Here is a 16,743-nt window from a genome sequence, read left to right on the forward strand (position 1 = left end):
AAAAAACTTACCTCTCAGCACGCTCTCCTGCAGCATCCTCCTAGTTGCTGGCAACTTTCTTCCTGACCCAGGTGAGTGCTGCATGATGATGTCATCAAGCTGTGCGCTTCTGTGTCAAGGAGGAAGCAGAGAACGGCATCCCTCCAGCTCCGCTGCCATTTTCCTCCTGTCAGCAGCAGAGCTGCAGGGATCGCTCCATGCCCGCCGCGTGCAGGGAGCAGCTGCATCGGCGGCGGTATGTCCTCCCCTGGACTGCTATGGGGCCCCCTCGCGTCATGGGACCAATAGCAGTTGCGTGGCCTGCCGCCATTGGCGGTACGCCACTGACTGTGGCTCCAGTGAACTTGTCTCAGATTCCCCCAGGAAGATTTTGGTGTTGGAATCTGATAAGAAGCGAGTTCTGCAGTGGGGGCACTCTTCTAAGTTGGCTGGTCATGCCGGGCAGATGAAAACTACACAACTCATTTCTCGTCATTATTGGTGGCCTAAGATGAGAAAGGATATTTTGTAGTATGTTTCTGCCTGTCCTTCCTGTGCTCAAAACATGACACCTAAGCATCTTCCGTCTGGGTGTCTTCTTCCGCTTCCTGTTCCTTCAGCTCCCTGGCAGCAAATCGCAATGGACTTTTTTTTACGGACCTCCCTATGTCCCCTGGTTGCTCCGTCATCTGGGTCATGGTAGATCTCTTTTTGAAAATGGCTCACTTTACTCCATTGCATGGTCTCTCATCTGCTGCCGAGCTTGCTGAGAGGTTTATTCTGCATATCTTCTGTCTTCACTGGTTGCCACTTCATATTGTGTCCGACAGGGGCGTTCAATTCACATCCAGGTTCTTGAGAGTGACTTGTAAATTGTTGAATGTGGTCTTGGACTTCTTATCTGCATACCATCCTCAGTCCAAAGGTCAAGTGGAGAGAGTCAAACAGATCCTGTCTAACCTTCAGCGGCATTTCACAAATATGCACCACAATGACTGGATCAAGCTGTTGCTTTGGGCGGAATTCTCTTATAGTAATCATGTAAGTGAGGCCTCAGCAAAATAATCGTTCTTCATTGTTTATGGTCACCAGACTGCTATTCCTCTTGCAGTGTCAGCTCCTTCTGGCGTCCTTGCAGCCGATGCCCTCAATAAAGAATTCTCCAAGATCTGGAGGGATACCAAAGCCACTTTGGAGAGGTCCTCCAAACGGATGAAAAGTCACGCCAACAAGAGACGTCTTGACCCACCGCCCTTCCAGCTAGGAGATAAGGTGTGCCTTTCTTCAATCTATATATACCTGAAGATGTTGTCTTACAAGTTGGGTCCCTGCTTCATCTGTCCTTTTGAGCTCCTCAGGGAGATCAATGCTGTATTCATTACACGTGCCCATCTCTCCTTCCACGTGTCTCTCCTCCAGCCACTTGTCTTAAGTCCCTTTTTCAAGGATCCGGGTACCACTCCTGCGCCAGTCAGTTCAGAGGATGTCTTCAAGGTAGGGAGCATCGTGACCATGAAGAAGGTGAGAGGAAAAAAATTTTTTTCTAGTGGATTGGAAGGGGTTTGGTCCCGAAGAGAGATTGTGGGAACCCAAGGAAAATATTCATGCCCACTTCTTCTGGAGAAATTTCTTGCGGGCTTGAAGAAGAGGGTGTGTAAAGGGGGGGCACTGTAATGGCGGCGTGCCTGCATGCTTCAGTTTCTCCCTCCTGGCAGGGAGGCCTACTCACTCACCGCCCAGGCCACCCTGCCGCATCCTCTGCTCCGGCTTCTGTGCACCAGGGCTTGTACACACCTCGCAGGTCCCCTGGCAGCGTGCTTAAGGCATGCGTGCTCCCTGTCTCTTAAAGAGACAGCGCGCACACAACTAATGTGTCCCCAACCAATAGTTGCAAGGCACTAAGTACTTAAGGCACCTCAACCTGTTGGGAGGTGCCTGAGCAACTATTGTGTTTAGTCAGTCTGCAAGCTGCTATCCCGTTGCCAGTCCCCTGTACCCATCCAGTTAAACCTGTACCAGTACCAGTCCTATGTACCTGTACCAGCCTAGTCTGAATCTGTATCTCTAGCCTGAAACCGCACTTGCGGTACCTGAACCTGAAACTGCTCCGGCAGTGCCTGAACCTGAAACCTGTCCGGTGATACCTGAACCTGAAACCTCTCCAGCAGTGCCTGAACCTGAAACGGCCCTGGCGATACCTGAACCTGAAACCCTGTTCTGTCTGAACTGGCTCTAATATCTATTTCACCAGAATCTGGTCCCGCCTTGGACTCCTAGTCCATGTCTGGTGTCCTGACCCTTGAGGTTTGCTGCTGAGGTACTGGGATCTGTCCTGGAGTGGCACCTGGCTTCCACCTGTGGCTCAAGTCTAACCACACCATCAGGGGCTCTAGTGAAAACCCAGGTGGTCGCTTAATTACACCCCTCCAGGCTCTCCCCGGTCCGTAGCGCAGTGGGTCACCGATCCACAAGTGTAATATTAAGATTTAGGGTTCATGCACATGGTAGAGCTCAGTTCATGGAGATTTCCTGACTTTATGTCACATCCACTGGCGTGCCACAGGTTGTCCGCTGCCCTCGTAACTTACCTGTCAGACTTGCCACCGTTATTTTTCTCTTTTGGTTCCCGGAGCTGGCAGCTTCAATACTTCCTGTATGTCAGAAACAGATACTTTGGACCTTTGCCATGATGCCAGTGTGTCTGCCGGCTGTGTAAAGCCTCAGGTTGTCAAATCTGAAAAAGTTTTGTAAATATTCAGACACTCCATTGTTTATTTCATACGTGTGCCAAACAATGCCTGGTAGAAGAATACATTGCATCTGCAAGCTTGATCTGGCGTTTGTGCAATTTGAGCTATTTTTCCAGTTACATTTTACATGAAATTTGCATACAATGACATTTTACCTGGAAGGACCTATAAAAAATATCAAAATAGACCCCGTTGTTATGGCCCATAGCTTTTCCCCCCGGACAGAAAAGCCTGTTGCTTGGTTCCACTTCTGTTATCCCTAGGCTGGTTCTCCAGTCCTTACCTTGTTGGCTCGCACCGCCTATAATCTCCTTCTGTAACACATGGCCTGTACTCTCCTACTATCCCACATCGCCTGTACTTTTCTTCTGGCACATACTGCCTGTGCTATCTGTTGCACACCACATGTACTCTCCTTCTGTTGCCCATTGCCTGTACTCTTCTTCTGTCACACATCGCCTGCACTCTCCTTCTGTAACACATGGCCTGTACTCTCCTTCTGTCTCACATCGCCTGTACTCTCCTTCTGTCACACATCGCCTGTAATCTCCTTCTGTCACACACCGCTTGCACTATCCTTCTGTCACACATCACCTGTACTATCCTTCTGTCACACATCACCTGTACTCTCCTTCTGTCACACATCGCCTATACTCTCCTTCTGTCACACATCGCCTGTACTATCCTTCTGTCACACATCACCTGTACTCTCCTTCTGTCACACATCACCTGTACTCTCCGTCTGTCACACATCGCCTGTACTCTCCTTCTGTCACACATCGCCTGTACTCTACTTCTGTCCCACATCACCTGTACTCTCCTTGTCACACATCGCCTGTACTCTCCTTCTGTCCCACATCGCCTGTACTCTCCTTCTGTCACACATCGCCTGTACTCTCCTTCTGTCCCACATTGCCTGTACTCTCCTTCTGTCACACATTGCCTGTACTCTCCTTCTGTCACACATCGCCTGTACTCTCCTTCTGTCACACATCGCCTGTACTCTCCTTCTGTCACACATCGCCTGTACTCTCCTTCTGTCACATATCACCTGTAATCTCCTTCTGTCACACATCGCTGTACTCTCCTTCTGTCACACATCGCCTGTACTATCCTTCTGTCACACATCACCTGTACTATCCTTCTGTCACACTGTTAGGGTGACGCTTTGGTATGTTCACTAGTTGCCTGCTCCTAGCCTAATGGATATGCAAGAAAGAATAACATCAGACACACAGTCGGATGTAAGCTCTCCTTGATCAGCTATGGCACAGCTCCAAGTGTCCTTTATTCAACTCCAACATAGATTTATATAAACTCTGTATATGGGCTCGGTTAGCCCCAGAATGTGACTAACCAGATGTATTGATTGGTTAGTCCAGGGTGCGTGATCCATGAGGTTATCAGGGGGCGTGATCCATGAGGTCATCAGGAACCGTGGTCCATGAGGTCATCAGGGGGCGTGGTCCATGAGTTCATCAGGGGGCGTGGTCCATGAGGTCATCAGGGGACGTGATCCATGAGGTCATCAGGGGGCGTGGTCCATGAGGTCATCAGGGGGCGTGGTCCATGAGGTCATCAGGGGGCGTGGTCCATGAGGTCATCAGGGGGCATGATCCATGAGGTCATCAGGGGGCATGGTCCATGAGGTCATCAGGGGGGCGTGATCCATGTGATGTGTTGCTCTGTGGTTGGTTAGTCCTTCTATAGAATGCAGCTTCCTCCCAGAACAGAGCATGGTGTGATGAAACAGGAAATGGCAGCCATCTTTTGATCTAAACAAGCTTATGTAAGGTGAAATAACACACTTTGTGGGTCTTTTCTCTCAATCTCCTATGTCTTGGGGTTAATTAAGTATTTGAGCCTTTGGCTCTCCTCAACAACACATCACCTGTACTCTCCTTCTGTCACACATCACCTGTAGTCTTCTTCTTTCACACATCGCCTGTACTCTCCTTCTGTCACACGTCACCTGTAATCTCCTTCTGTCACACATCGCTGTACTCTCCTTCTGTCACACATTGCCTGCAGTCTCCTTCTGTTGCAGTTTATACACAGTACCCAGTGAAACTTACTCCACTCGCTGATTTTTCTGGCAAACACGCATAGCACAACATAGGCCCAACTCTTCTTGGCTTCTAACAGTCCCAATTGGTCTCCACCTGGCGACTCTGCCAACCAGGGGCTTTATTCTTGTTTCTGCCCCATTGCTGGCCTTGTTGCTTCCTCAGGTCACCACATAAAGTGCCACCTGTGCCAATCCGCTCCCGCCACTAGCACAGTGCACATGGTTCCATAGATAAAATCACTTCTCTGGGTTTGCGACCAGAACTTGACGCTCACATCATTCCATTCCAGTCTCTCATCTTCCCGAGAGAACGACAGAGTCAAAGCTACTCTCCTTAGACCGCTCTGCCTTCCACTTTGCTATGTGCCTCTGATGCGCCCCCTGGGTTGTGGGGTACTCAGTAGCCGGGCCGGTCGATGCTGGGGGATGTCACAGTGGCGGTGACCCGGTCCGTGACCCAGGGCAGTCAATAAAAGGGGTTTTAAAGAAAAGGGAATAGAGTTTCTATATATAATGTTCGTGACACCACCTGTGGTATGCGGCTATATGGAGCCGCCGCTGCGGTGCAGATCCTCTGGAGCTGATGATGACGCAGCAGAGTTGGTTCAGCTCTCCACAGGCAGAGCTTAGTTCCAGGGCAGGAAATGGTGATGTAATAGATGTTGCTGTGCAGTGTAGTGCAGGGGATGGCGCAGTTAATAATCAGTCCACAACTTAATGGCGGTTTCCTCTTATCTTTACTTGCGGTGGTTAGGCAGACCGGGGCACGGGTACTAGCTGGTAGTAGAGGTCCGGGCGGCCTGGAAGCAAGTTGGGAATCCACCTCGCCAGGTGAAGTTGGAGGCCTTCCCTAATCTCTTTGGCCCTGCTGCTTATAGCTGTGCTGTGGCCCTCGTCCCTGAGTAAAATGTCTTTGTGCTCACCCGTATGGCAGGCAGCTCGGGCCTTCCTGGAGTGTCGCTCCCACGTGGCGGTGCTGGGCCCTATGTGCTGCTGAGCCTCCGGGCGTCTGGTGGGGCCTTCAGTCTCCTGCCCTCCGGTTTCTGCTGCTGGGCCTTCAGTGCCCCACAACCTCGGACTTTGGTGTCCGGTTCTTCTACGCTCCTCTCTGGGGTGAGCTGCCGTCCCCCAGGTCTTTCCTCATCGCTGTCCTGTATTCACCTCCTCACTAACTCTAACTAACCCCGCCCCCAGATTCCAGTTGCTAGGCTGGAGGAGCTCCCCTTGCTGGTCTGGAGCCAGGAAAGTGTTTTATGCTAGTATACCTGACTAGGGGACCCCTGCTTGCTTCCAGGCATGGCATCACCTCTTGTGCTACACCTCCCCTGTGGTATTACTCTTCAAAATTAACTACTCAAACTCCCATTTTCTTTGTCAGTCCAAGCTATCTCCGGCACGTCCACATTCGACAAGAAGTCTAACTCCACCACTTTACAGTATGTTCGCCATTGCTTGCGGCTCCGCAATGGGAGGAATGGGTGAAGGTCATATATTTTTGGGCAAAAGATATGCGACATGTAACATTTTGACTTTTTTACAACCCAAAAAAAAGAAAGAAAGAAATGGAAACTAATGGAAAAAAGAAGCTTGTTCATAGACCTAAGCTGGGTTTGGTCATCACTAGGTCTCACCTGCTGCATAAAGTAATAATACCAATGGCTACACCTAAATATTAGGAGAATTGTGGTCTATAAGGCCCCCTTTACATGTCCGTGTTGCAGGTTCATGTAGCATCCGTTTTTTTTCACGAATACCACAGGTACCCATTATAATCTATATAGGAGGGAGGGGAAAAATGGGAAAGTCAGCTCATCATTATACGAAACTCTCTGTTGAAGAAGGATCTCCGCACAGAGTCGCCCAGGTTCAGGACGTATTCGAATAGTAGAAAAGTGAAGGATTCTCCAGCGTTGATATAGGTATAAGACTTAGTATTTATTAATGTCCATCCCTAAAAACAGAAGATCTGGCATAACCACGATAACTCCGGGAACAGTTATGCCAGATCTTCTGTTTTTATGGACGGACATTAATAAATGCTAAGTTTTATGGCTATATCAACACTGGAGAATCCTTCACTTTTCTACCATTATAATCTATGGCGCTGCACAAATGTCCATTTTTTACCAGCAGCTCGGATGACATGGGTCCATGTAAACCATGCACAGCACACGGATGGTATCCATGTGTCATCCGTGTGCCGTCCGTGTGCTGTATGGGTTAAACATTGCAAAGTAGAGGAGACACTTTGGAATTGATTTTTCTTATGCCTTACCGGAAAACAACGGATGGCACATGGATGGCACACTGATCCAAAACACAGATGACACCGGTAGCGTTTTTTCCGGTACCGGTATTATACGGATGTGTGAAGGGTTCCTAACATATACATGAAGACATAACGAGTCGTTTCAGTCATTACTGCCCATAATTGCACAGTATTAGTAGTTCAGGGATAAAGGAATGCTTTAAACCATAGCGCCACCTCCTGGTTATAGGCTAATATACAAACAGAAAAAATGAAACCTAAATCTAAAAAGGTAGTAACACACCTGACTGTACACAAACAGTGAACATAGGAAAAACAGAGTTCACTGTACATATAAATATAGCGTCATATAACAGAGCAAAACATTTTTGAACTAGTAGGCCCTAGGCTGTTCTCTAACCAAGCCGCGGAGGTTGGCACCCTAGAAATCACGATATGGCACCACCGCTCAAAGAGGACTATCCTTCTCTGACCCTAAACAGTAGTTGTATATACATAAACTAACAATATAATACACATTTCATCCTTAAATGGGGGATATATGACCCTATAGATGAGGGATGTCACACTCAAATACAGACAGGAACAAAATAAAAAACTTGGAAAAAGTCACGGTCCAACATTGATATCTATTAACAGCCCTCCACACAGTATAATGGGCCCCAAATAGTCATCCATACAGAATAATGGGCCCCACATAGTCCTCCATACAGAATAATGGCCGCACATAGTCCTCCATACAGTATAATGGGCCCCAAACAGTCATCCATACAGAATAATGGGCCTCCCATAGTCCTTCATACAGTATAATGGACCTCACATAGTCCTCCATACAGTATAATGGGCCCCACATAGTCCTCCATACAGTATAATGGGCCCCACATAGTCCTCTATACAGAATAACGGGCCCCACATAGTCCTCCATACTGTATAATGGACCCCACGTGGTCCTCCATACAGTATAATGGACCCCACGTAGTCCTCCATACAGTATAATGGGCCCCACGTAGTCCTCCATACAGTATAATGGGTCCCACATAGTCCTCCATGCAGAATAATGAGCCCCACATAGTCTTCCATACAGTGTAATTGACGCGCCCCCTGGGCCGTGTATGCACGTGTGTGGGTTACCCGGAGCCGGGTATCTGAGGGTGTTGTAGTCTCCGTGGCGGCGACCCGGTCCCGTGGCTCAGGGTGGTCAAACCAGTGGCAGTCTTTTATAGGGTTTTTATGATTTAATGTCCGACTACGCCACCCGTGGATTGCGGTCAGGGTGCAGACCGCTGAGGCTGGTGTTGTCTGCGCAGCTGAGGATTGGACAACTCCCCACAGGAGGAGTATAGCCTCAGGGCAGTGAGTGTGGATGATGGGAGTGATGGTGCACGGGTGAAGCAGGAACGACTCAGAGTCTTTGGAGTGCAGTTCAGGGTCTTTACTGATGATGATAAGGCAGACCCTCCCGGGAGTACTGGCTAGCATAAGGGGCCTGGTCAGTCTGCGAGCAAGCAGGAGTTCCCCTGGCCAGGTGGAGTTGTAGGCCTCCCCGTCTATCTGCACTCTTCCTGGCTACCTTGCTGTAAGCGAGTGGAAGTAGCCCACGTCCCTGAGTATACCGTGTGGTGCTCACCTGTATGGCTGGTGATTAGGACCCTCTGGTAGCTTCCGCTCCTCGATGGCGGTACCGGTCCCTTGTGTGTGTGACTGAGCCTCCGGGCTTCCTATGGTCAGAGAACCTGAAATCCCCTGCCGGCTGGTTTCTGCTGCTGGATATATAAGTCCTCACAGCCTCGGACTCCTGTGTCCGGTTGTAGTGTCTTCAGCCAGGACGAGCAATATCAGCTTCCAGTCTCTGGCACTCAGCTCCTGCTCCTACAGAGCTCATAGCTGTTCCTTTCCCTGTGTCTGCTTGTTCTTCACTCTCCCTCTGCTTTCTCTCTCTGGGGCTTCACTAAGCTAACCCCACCCCAGATCCAGTTTATATAGGGCAGATTCCTCCCCTATCTGGTCTGGGACAGGAGGTGTTGCATGTTCATGGGCTCCTGACCAGGGAACCTCCCACTTGCTCTCAGACGTGATATTTCTATCACTGTGGCAACCAGACCCCTGGGGTGCCACATTCCCCCCTAGTGAAATTTAGTACTCCGGTACTAAACACATTTTTAAGAAAAACACAAATACAAGGGTATAAACAATAACAGGAAAAAGTACATTTTGTCTTGATGGTCACGGCATTTCCGTAACTGGGTGTCCATATCACCCAAGGTGAAGTCTTAGAACGGTGCGGGGACCTGTCCAAAGCAAACCCCAAATGTTGGCCCTGGGCGTGGCTGCAAGGCGAAGCGAACTACTTTGGACCACACGGGGCCACGCCAGACAGGTTTTTCTTCCGTGGCCGTCTTCGCAAGAGGCACCAAGTGCAACTATTTACAATGTAGTTCCGGTTATTCAGCGTCCATAACCTGTTAGTACATGAACTAGGCAAACTAGAAAGACATAATTAATAACCAGATAACAAAAACATCAAACATTTTCAACTTTTACGTATGTACAGGTAGATATATACTTGGCATTAGATTCTCCAGCGAGCGGGCATCTGCCCTCTAGTGCTCCTGGTGGACCTACGTAACCCACTATCTGGCTCTGCACTACAGGGTGTAGGAGGTGTTGCGGGTAGGCCTGGCGTACTCTTTGGCTTACTAGGGGCACGACAGGCTCACTACTAGCAGAGGGTTGATTCTCCTGGGCTGCTTGTATGGATCCTTCTGCCTCCTGGGCTGGCTGCTCTCCTGACACTCTCTGTTCTTCTGTAGGCCCTTGAGGGGCTGGCTGGAGAAAGGTGAGGACGGGTACCACGACTGCGTTGTTAATTTGAGTCCAGGACTGGGGAAAGTCTCCGAGTACGGTACTGATCATTTTTTCCTTTTCCTCTGCGGGTTGAAGGATATCCTGGTCTTCTTCAGCACCTTGTAGCTGCTCGGGATACTTCTTCAGGTGGTCTCTGGAGACAGTGGCTGTGGTCTCTCCTCCATCCTTACTGATAACACATACTTTTGGGTTCTCATGGCTTGAGGGCAGTACGGTGTACGGGTCCTTCTCCCACTGGTCATCCAACTTGTGGAGCCGTCTCTTCCTCTTCAAGACCTGCTCTCCAGGTGCCAGGGGAACAGCGGGAGCATGTTGGTTATAAGTCCTCTCTTGCCTTCCTCTTGCTTGAGACAGACTTCGCTCCACGGTCTCCTGTACTTTCTGGTACTGCTGCTGCCGTTCCGTGTCCCAGTCTGCTTCTGGTGAGGTGTCCTCGGGTGTCAGGACTCCCATCTCCAGGTCAATTGGCAGCTTACCTGGTCTTGCGCGCATCAGGTAAGCCGGGGTGCAATTTGTAGCATTCACCAGGATATGGTTGTACAAGTCAATCAGGTCTGGCAGCTTCTCCGGCCACAGGCTGCGTTCTTCCAGGGGCAACGTCTTGAGGAGATCAATGACGATATTGTTCATTTTCTCACACAGCCCGTTGGTTTGGGGGTGGTAAGGCGTTGTCCTTATCTTCCTGCAACCATACAAGTTGCAGAACTCCTGGAAGACCTCCGCTTCGAAGGCTGGACCTTGGTCAGTCAACACTTGCTCCGGATACCCGTGTGGACGGCAGAAGTGCTGCTGGAAGGCTCTAGCTGCTGTTTGAGCCGTTAAGTCCTTGACAGGGACCACCACCAGGAACCGGGAGTAGTGGTCTACGATGGTGAGGGCGTAAACGTACCCGGACCTACTCGGAGCCAGCTTCACATGGTCCAGGGCTACCAGTTCTAGTGGTTGCTTCGTGATGATGGGCTGCAGGGGGGTCTTCTGGCTGGCACGGTCCTTCCTCCTCAGGTTGCACGGGCCGCAGTCTCTGCACCATCTCTCAATGGCCCCTCTCATGTTTACCCAGAAGAACCGGTCACGCAACAGGAACTCCAGCTTCTTCCATCCGAAGTGCCCTGCTCCGTCGTGGTATGCCTCCAGGACCATAGCCGCGTCCCGTCTCAGGACCACTACCTGCCAGGTCAGCTCATGTGTCCGGGAGTTGACAGTTCTCCGGCACAGCTTCCCCTTGTAGAGAAACCGTTTACTCTTCTCCTTCCACAGCTGTTTGGTCTCCTCTGGGGCATCTGGGTCAAGGCGGGCATCAGCCTGTGTCAGCATTTCCTTCACCAGACGGACTGCAGGGTCACTGTCTCGAGTCTCTGCCCAGCTGTAGTGGGGTAAGGGATTGAACGTAGCAGAGTGCCTGTCCCTTACACGGTGGGAATACTGGGTAATCCCATGACGGTGGAACGCAGGGAGTTCGATCTCTTCCAGTTCCTCTGGATCTTCCCCTCCGTCTGGTAAGTTCGGCATCCTGGACAGGGCGTCTGCGTTGGCATTTGAGCGTCCCGCCCGGTATTTGATGGTGAATTCATAGTTGGACAGGCGGGCCATCCATCTCTGCTCCAGGGCACCAAGTTTTGCAGTGTCCAGATGTGTCAACGGGTTGTTGTCCGTGTACACTGTGAACTTGGAGGAGGCAAGGTAATGCTTGAAATGTTCCGTCACTGCCCACACCACTGCCAGGAACTCTAGCTTGAATGAGCTATAATTCTCAGGGTTTCTCTCTGTGGGCCGTAGTTTTCGACTGGCATAAGCGATTACCCGTTCTCTCCCCTGCTGGATCTGGGACAGTACGGCTCCTAGCCCGATGTTGCTCGCGTCCGTGTGGAGGATAAAGGGCTGGCTGTAGTCAGGGTACGCCAGGATTTCATCCCCCGTGAGGGCCATCTTCAGCTGGCGGAAGGACTCCTCTTCCAGCTTTTCCCACCTGAAGGGTGGCTTCTGGTTTTTGGCCTTCCTGGATTGACCTATCAGGAGGTCCTGCATAGGAGCTGCCATTTTGGTGAAACCGGAAATGAATCTTCGGTAGTAGCCTACCAACCCGAGGAACTGCCGCACTTCCTTTACGCTGGAGGGTCTTGGCCAGTCCTTAATCACGTTGATCTTATCGGGGTCGGGAGCCACTCCGTCAGCACTCACCACGTGTCCCAGGTACTGTAGTTTTGGTTTCAGTAGATGACACTTGGAGGGTTTCACTTTTAGGCCGTAGCTTGCCAGGGCGTCAAACACTTCTGCCAGGTGTTTCAGATGGTCCTCGTAGGTCTTGGAATAAACGATGACATCGTCCAGGTATAACAGGACCGTCTCGAAATTCCGGTGTCCCAGACAGCATTCCATCAACCGCTGGAAGGTTCCTGGTGCGTTGCAGAGCCCGAACGGCATACAGTTGAATTCGCTGAGACCCATCGGGGTGGTGAACGCAGTCTTCTCCTTGTCCGCCTCTGCTACAGGAACCTGCCAGTACCCGCTAGTAAGATCCAAAGTGGAGAAGAAGTTAGCAGATTTTAATGCAGTTAAAGATTCTTCTATCCTAGGTAACGGGTACGCATCTTTGTGTGTGATTCGGTTGACCTTTTTGTAGTCTACACACATTCTCATGGTGTTGTCTTTCTTTTTCACTAGAACTAGTGGAGCTTCCCAGGGGCTACAGCTGTCCCTGATTACCCCAGCCTCCTTCATGTCTCGCAACATCCCCTTTGCATGCTGATAGTGTGCAGGGGGTACAGGTCGGTATCTTTCCTTTATGGGTGGATGGTCTCCTGTGGAGATATGATGCTCTACCCCCTTTACTCGTCCGAAGTCTAGCGGGAGTTTACTAAAGACTCTTTCGTACTCCTGAACCACCCGGTAGACTCCCTGTTTTTGGTGTGAGGGAGTGGAGTCAGTACCCAAATGCAGCTGCTGACACCAGTCCTCCATTTGTTTCTTAGAGCTGTTACCTTCCTCTGGTTAAGATGGAGGCAAGGGTTCTACGGCCTTTACAGAATTTTGGTTTATGGTGAACAATTTGGCTAGCATGGCATACCGGGGCAAGTATACTTCTCTTTCCCCAATGTTTAGGATGCGGACCGGTACCCTCCCATGGTGGACATCAACCACCCCCCGTGCCGTCAAAATGGTGGGCCTACTGTCCGAGTAGACGGGTTCTACCATAGCTTGGTAGTCTCTACCCCTCAGACCAATAGCTGCCCGACACCAGATCATCATCTCACTCTTTGGGGGCAAGGCGATAGGGAACGGGTCACTCATCCTAACGCTACCAATCTCACCACCCGACAGTTCTACCTGTTGCCGTTTCATCAGTGCCCGGATCTCCTTTTGTAGGACCCGCTGCTGGCTGGAGCTGGCGTTCATGGCAACCTGCTGTAAAATGGCAATTACTTCTGAAAGGCAATTCTCAATAACGTTAGTACCCAAGGTTATTTTAGGGTGACTTTCACGACGATCAATGTCCACAATAATCAGTCCTTGTGCCGCCAGTTCGACCTTACCGATTTTAATGGTCACCTCTTTGAATCCCACCTGTGACACGGGCTGACCATTGCTGGCGATGATACTCAGGTCATCATCTGGGTAGCGGGTTATGTCCGAGTCATTCCAGTACCGCTTAAAGAGCACATAAGGTGCACTCATAAGAATGCCATCCAGTACCACAGGCAAGACTGGACGTCCCCCTATGTATTTATCACGCCAGTTCGATGGGCCTGATGATCTTATGCCTGGGGACTGGCCCTCTGCCCCAGGTTGTGCCCGTTTAAATGACAGTACCTTGGCATATGTCTGGGTTGATTGCAGCGGCGGCAGATGGGTTGTCCGTCCTCGTTGTATCTGTCGCTGGGTCTTCCTCTGGACGATGGGATCCTCCTCTGTCGGCGGCACGGGACGTCCTCCGGACTGGTGGCCAGCTTGATCCTTCCTGGAGAGGATACCTGTAACGACTGCACAGTCCTGGTTAATGCGGCAACGCTTTTGGTCAGTTCTTGGACCTGATGGTGCAGGTCTGCAGCCGGGTCTTTATCCAAAGCCTGCGCACCAGATCCACAGGCTCTGCAGACAAGGGCGCCGCCTCCTGGTGATAGGTAATAGCAGGGCACCGGTGGGTTACAGCGCTACCCGGTGCCGGTTCTCGGAGCACCCGGATGGCCCTGTCTTTGAACTTTTCAAAGTCTAACCCAGGGTTCTGCAAGGCCATTGCACGTAACTGGGTTCGGTGGGCGTTGGACAGCAAACCCTCAATGAATTGCTCAGTCAACAGTTCATCTGCATTCCCCACACTGTCAGGGTCTGCCTGTTTAATGGCTCCCAGGGCCTCTTGCAAATTCAAAGCATAGTCTCTTATACTGTCTTGGGCCCGCTGCTTGCACCCATAAAATCTCATTTTGATCTCTGCTGAGGTACGGGTATCAAAAGTGTCCTTCAGACGGGCTAAGATCTCCTTCACAGTCTCCTTGTCCCTGACTGACCAGGACTTTACTTCACGGTGGGCTGCGCCGGTTAGCTGGCCTACCAATATGTTCACTTTTTGTCCCTCCATCAGGGAGTACACTTTAAATAGGCTGTACAGTTTCTCTTTAAAGTCGCTTAGGGTATGCGACTCCCCTGAATATTGGGGCAGCCAGGCAGCTCCAGGGATGTAAGGCATTGTAAATGGCATTACTGCGGCAGCGGCCGCACTGGTGGTGGGAGCTCCCTCCATTCCTGGTATCTTCAGCCCCCCTAGTTAACCGTGGCCTACCTTTTGCTGCTCTTCCTCCATAGGCCGCGGCTCCGCTGGTGATGCTCCGGGCGAGGACCTTGCGTCGCGTCCTGGTGACGTCAGCGCCGCTCTCTCTCCTTCCAGGACCTTGCACAGCGTCGGTGCGTAGGGCGGGGCTTCAGGTCTCGCGCGGTTTGGACGTCCACGCCCCTCTTCTTCCCGAGCAGTGTCCTGAAAATGGTGTCCGATGGCGGGAAAACGGCTGAAGACGGCGGAAAACGACTGAAGATGGCGGGAGACGACTGAAGATGGCGGGAAACGGTTCCGGATGGCGGGAAACTTCACTCAGGTAAGTCCAAAGTCTTTTTCAGGCACGCAATACCCGTTTGTGGCGGGTTGGTCACAATCCTGCCGACTACGCCAAAAAGCTGACGTGCCCCCTGGGCCGTGTATGCACGTGTGTGGGTTACCCGGAGCCGGGTCTCTGGGGGGGTTGTAGTCTCCGTGGCGGCGACCGGTCCCGTGGCTCAGGGTGGTCAAACCAGTGGCAGTCTTTTATAGGGTTTTTATGATTTAATGTCCGACTACGCCACCCGTGGATTGCGGTCAGGGTGTACCGCCGCTGCGAGGCAGACAGCTGAGGCTGGTGTTGTGTGCGCAGCAGAGGATGGGACAACTCCCCACGGGAGGAGTATAGCCTCAGGGCAGTGAGTGTGGATGATGGGAGTGATGGTGCACGGGTGAAGCAGGAACGACTCAGAGTCTTTGCAGTGCAGTTCAGGGTCTTTACTGATGATGATAAGGCAGACCCTCCCGGGAGTACTGGCTAGCATAAGGGGCCTGGTCAGTCTGTGAACAAACAGGAGTTCCCCTGGCCAGGTGGAGTTGTAGGCCTCCCCGTCTATCTGCACTCTTCCTGGCTACCTTGCTGTAAGCGAGTGGAAGTAGCCCACGTCCCTGAGTATACCGTGTGGTGCTCACCCGTAAGGCTGGTGACTTGGACCCTCTGGTAGCTTCCGCTCCTCGATGGCGGTACCAGTCCCTTGTGTGTGTGACTGAGCCTCCGGGCTTCCTATGGCCAGAGGACCTGAAATCCCCTGCCGACTGGTTTCTGCTGCTGGATATATAAGTCCTCACAGCCTCGGACTCCCGTGTCCAGTCGTAGTGTCTTCAGCCAGCAATATCAGCTTCCAGTCTCTGGCGCTCAGCTCCTGCTCCTACAGAGCTCCTAGCTGTTCCTTTCCCTGTGTCTGCTTGTTCTTTACTCTCCCTCTGCTTTCTCTCTCTGGAGGTTCACTAAGCTAACCCCGCCCCAGATCCAGTTTATATAGGGCAGATTCCACCCCTATCTGGTCTGGGACAGGAGGTGTTGCATGTTCATGGGCTCCTGACCAGGGAACATCCCACTTGCTCTCAGACGTGATATTTCTATCACTGTGGCAACCAGACCCCGGGGGTGCCACATTATGGTCCCACGTAGTCCACCATACAGAATAATAAGCCCCACATAATCCTCCATTCAGAATAATGGGACCCACATAGTCCTCCATACAGAATAATGGACCCCACGTAGTCCTCCATACAGAATAATGGCTGCACATAGTCCTCCATACAGTATAATGGCCCCACATATTCCTACATACAGAATAATGGACCCAAATAGTCCTTCATACAGTAGAATGGACCCCACATAGTCCTCCATACAGAATAATGGGTCCAAATATTCCTCCATACAGAATAAGAGGCCTCACATAGTCCTCCATACAGAATGATGGGTCCACATAGTCCTCCATACAGAATAATGGGCCTCACAAAGTCCTACATACAGAATAATGAGCCCCACATAGTCCTCCATACAGAATAACAGGCCCCACATAGTCCTCCACACAGAATAATGGACCCCACGTAGTCCTCCATATAGTATAATGGACTCCATGTAGTCCTCCATACAGTATAATGGGCCCCACATAGTCCTCCATACAGTATAATGGGCCCCACATAGTCCTCCATACAGAATTAAGGGCTCCACATAGTCCTCCATACAGTATAATGGTCCCACGTAGTCCTCCATACAGAA

At 51.1% G+C, this 16,743-nt stretch overlaps 1 protein-coding gene across 1 annotated transcript in view; it reads right to left on the reverse strand.

Moving 5' to 3' along the window:
- LOC141258886 (b(0,+)-type amino acid transporter 1-like) overlaps positions 1–2,644 on the reverse strand; it is a 53,561-nt gene extending 50,917 nt beyond the window's left edge. The window contains exon 1 of the mRNA XM_073674110.1: positions 2,568–2,644. The gene's annotated coding sequence lies outside the window, so the exon portion shown is untranslated. The remainder of the gene's footprint in view (positions 1–2,567) is intronic.
- Between the last annotated feature and the right edge of the window lie 14,099 nt (positions 2,645–16,743).

Source organism: Phyllobates terribilis, unplaced genomic scaffold (assembly GCF_046119375.1).
Source record: "Phyllobates terribilis strain yellow unplaced genomic scaffold, ASM4611937v1 Scaffold_3__8_contigs__length_932513732, whole genome shotgun sequence".
NCBI lineage: Eukaryota > Metazoa > Chordata > Amphibia > Anura > Dendrobatidae > Phyllobates > Phyllobates terribilis.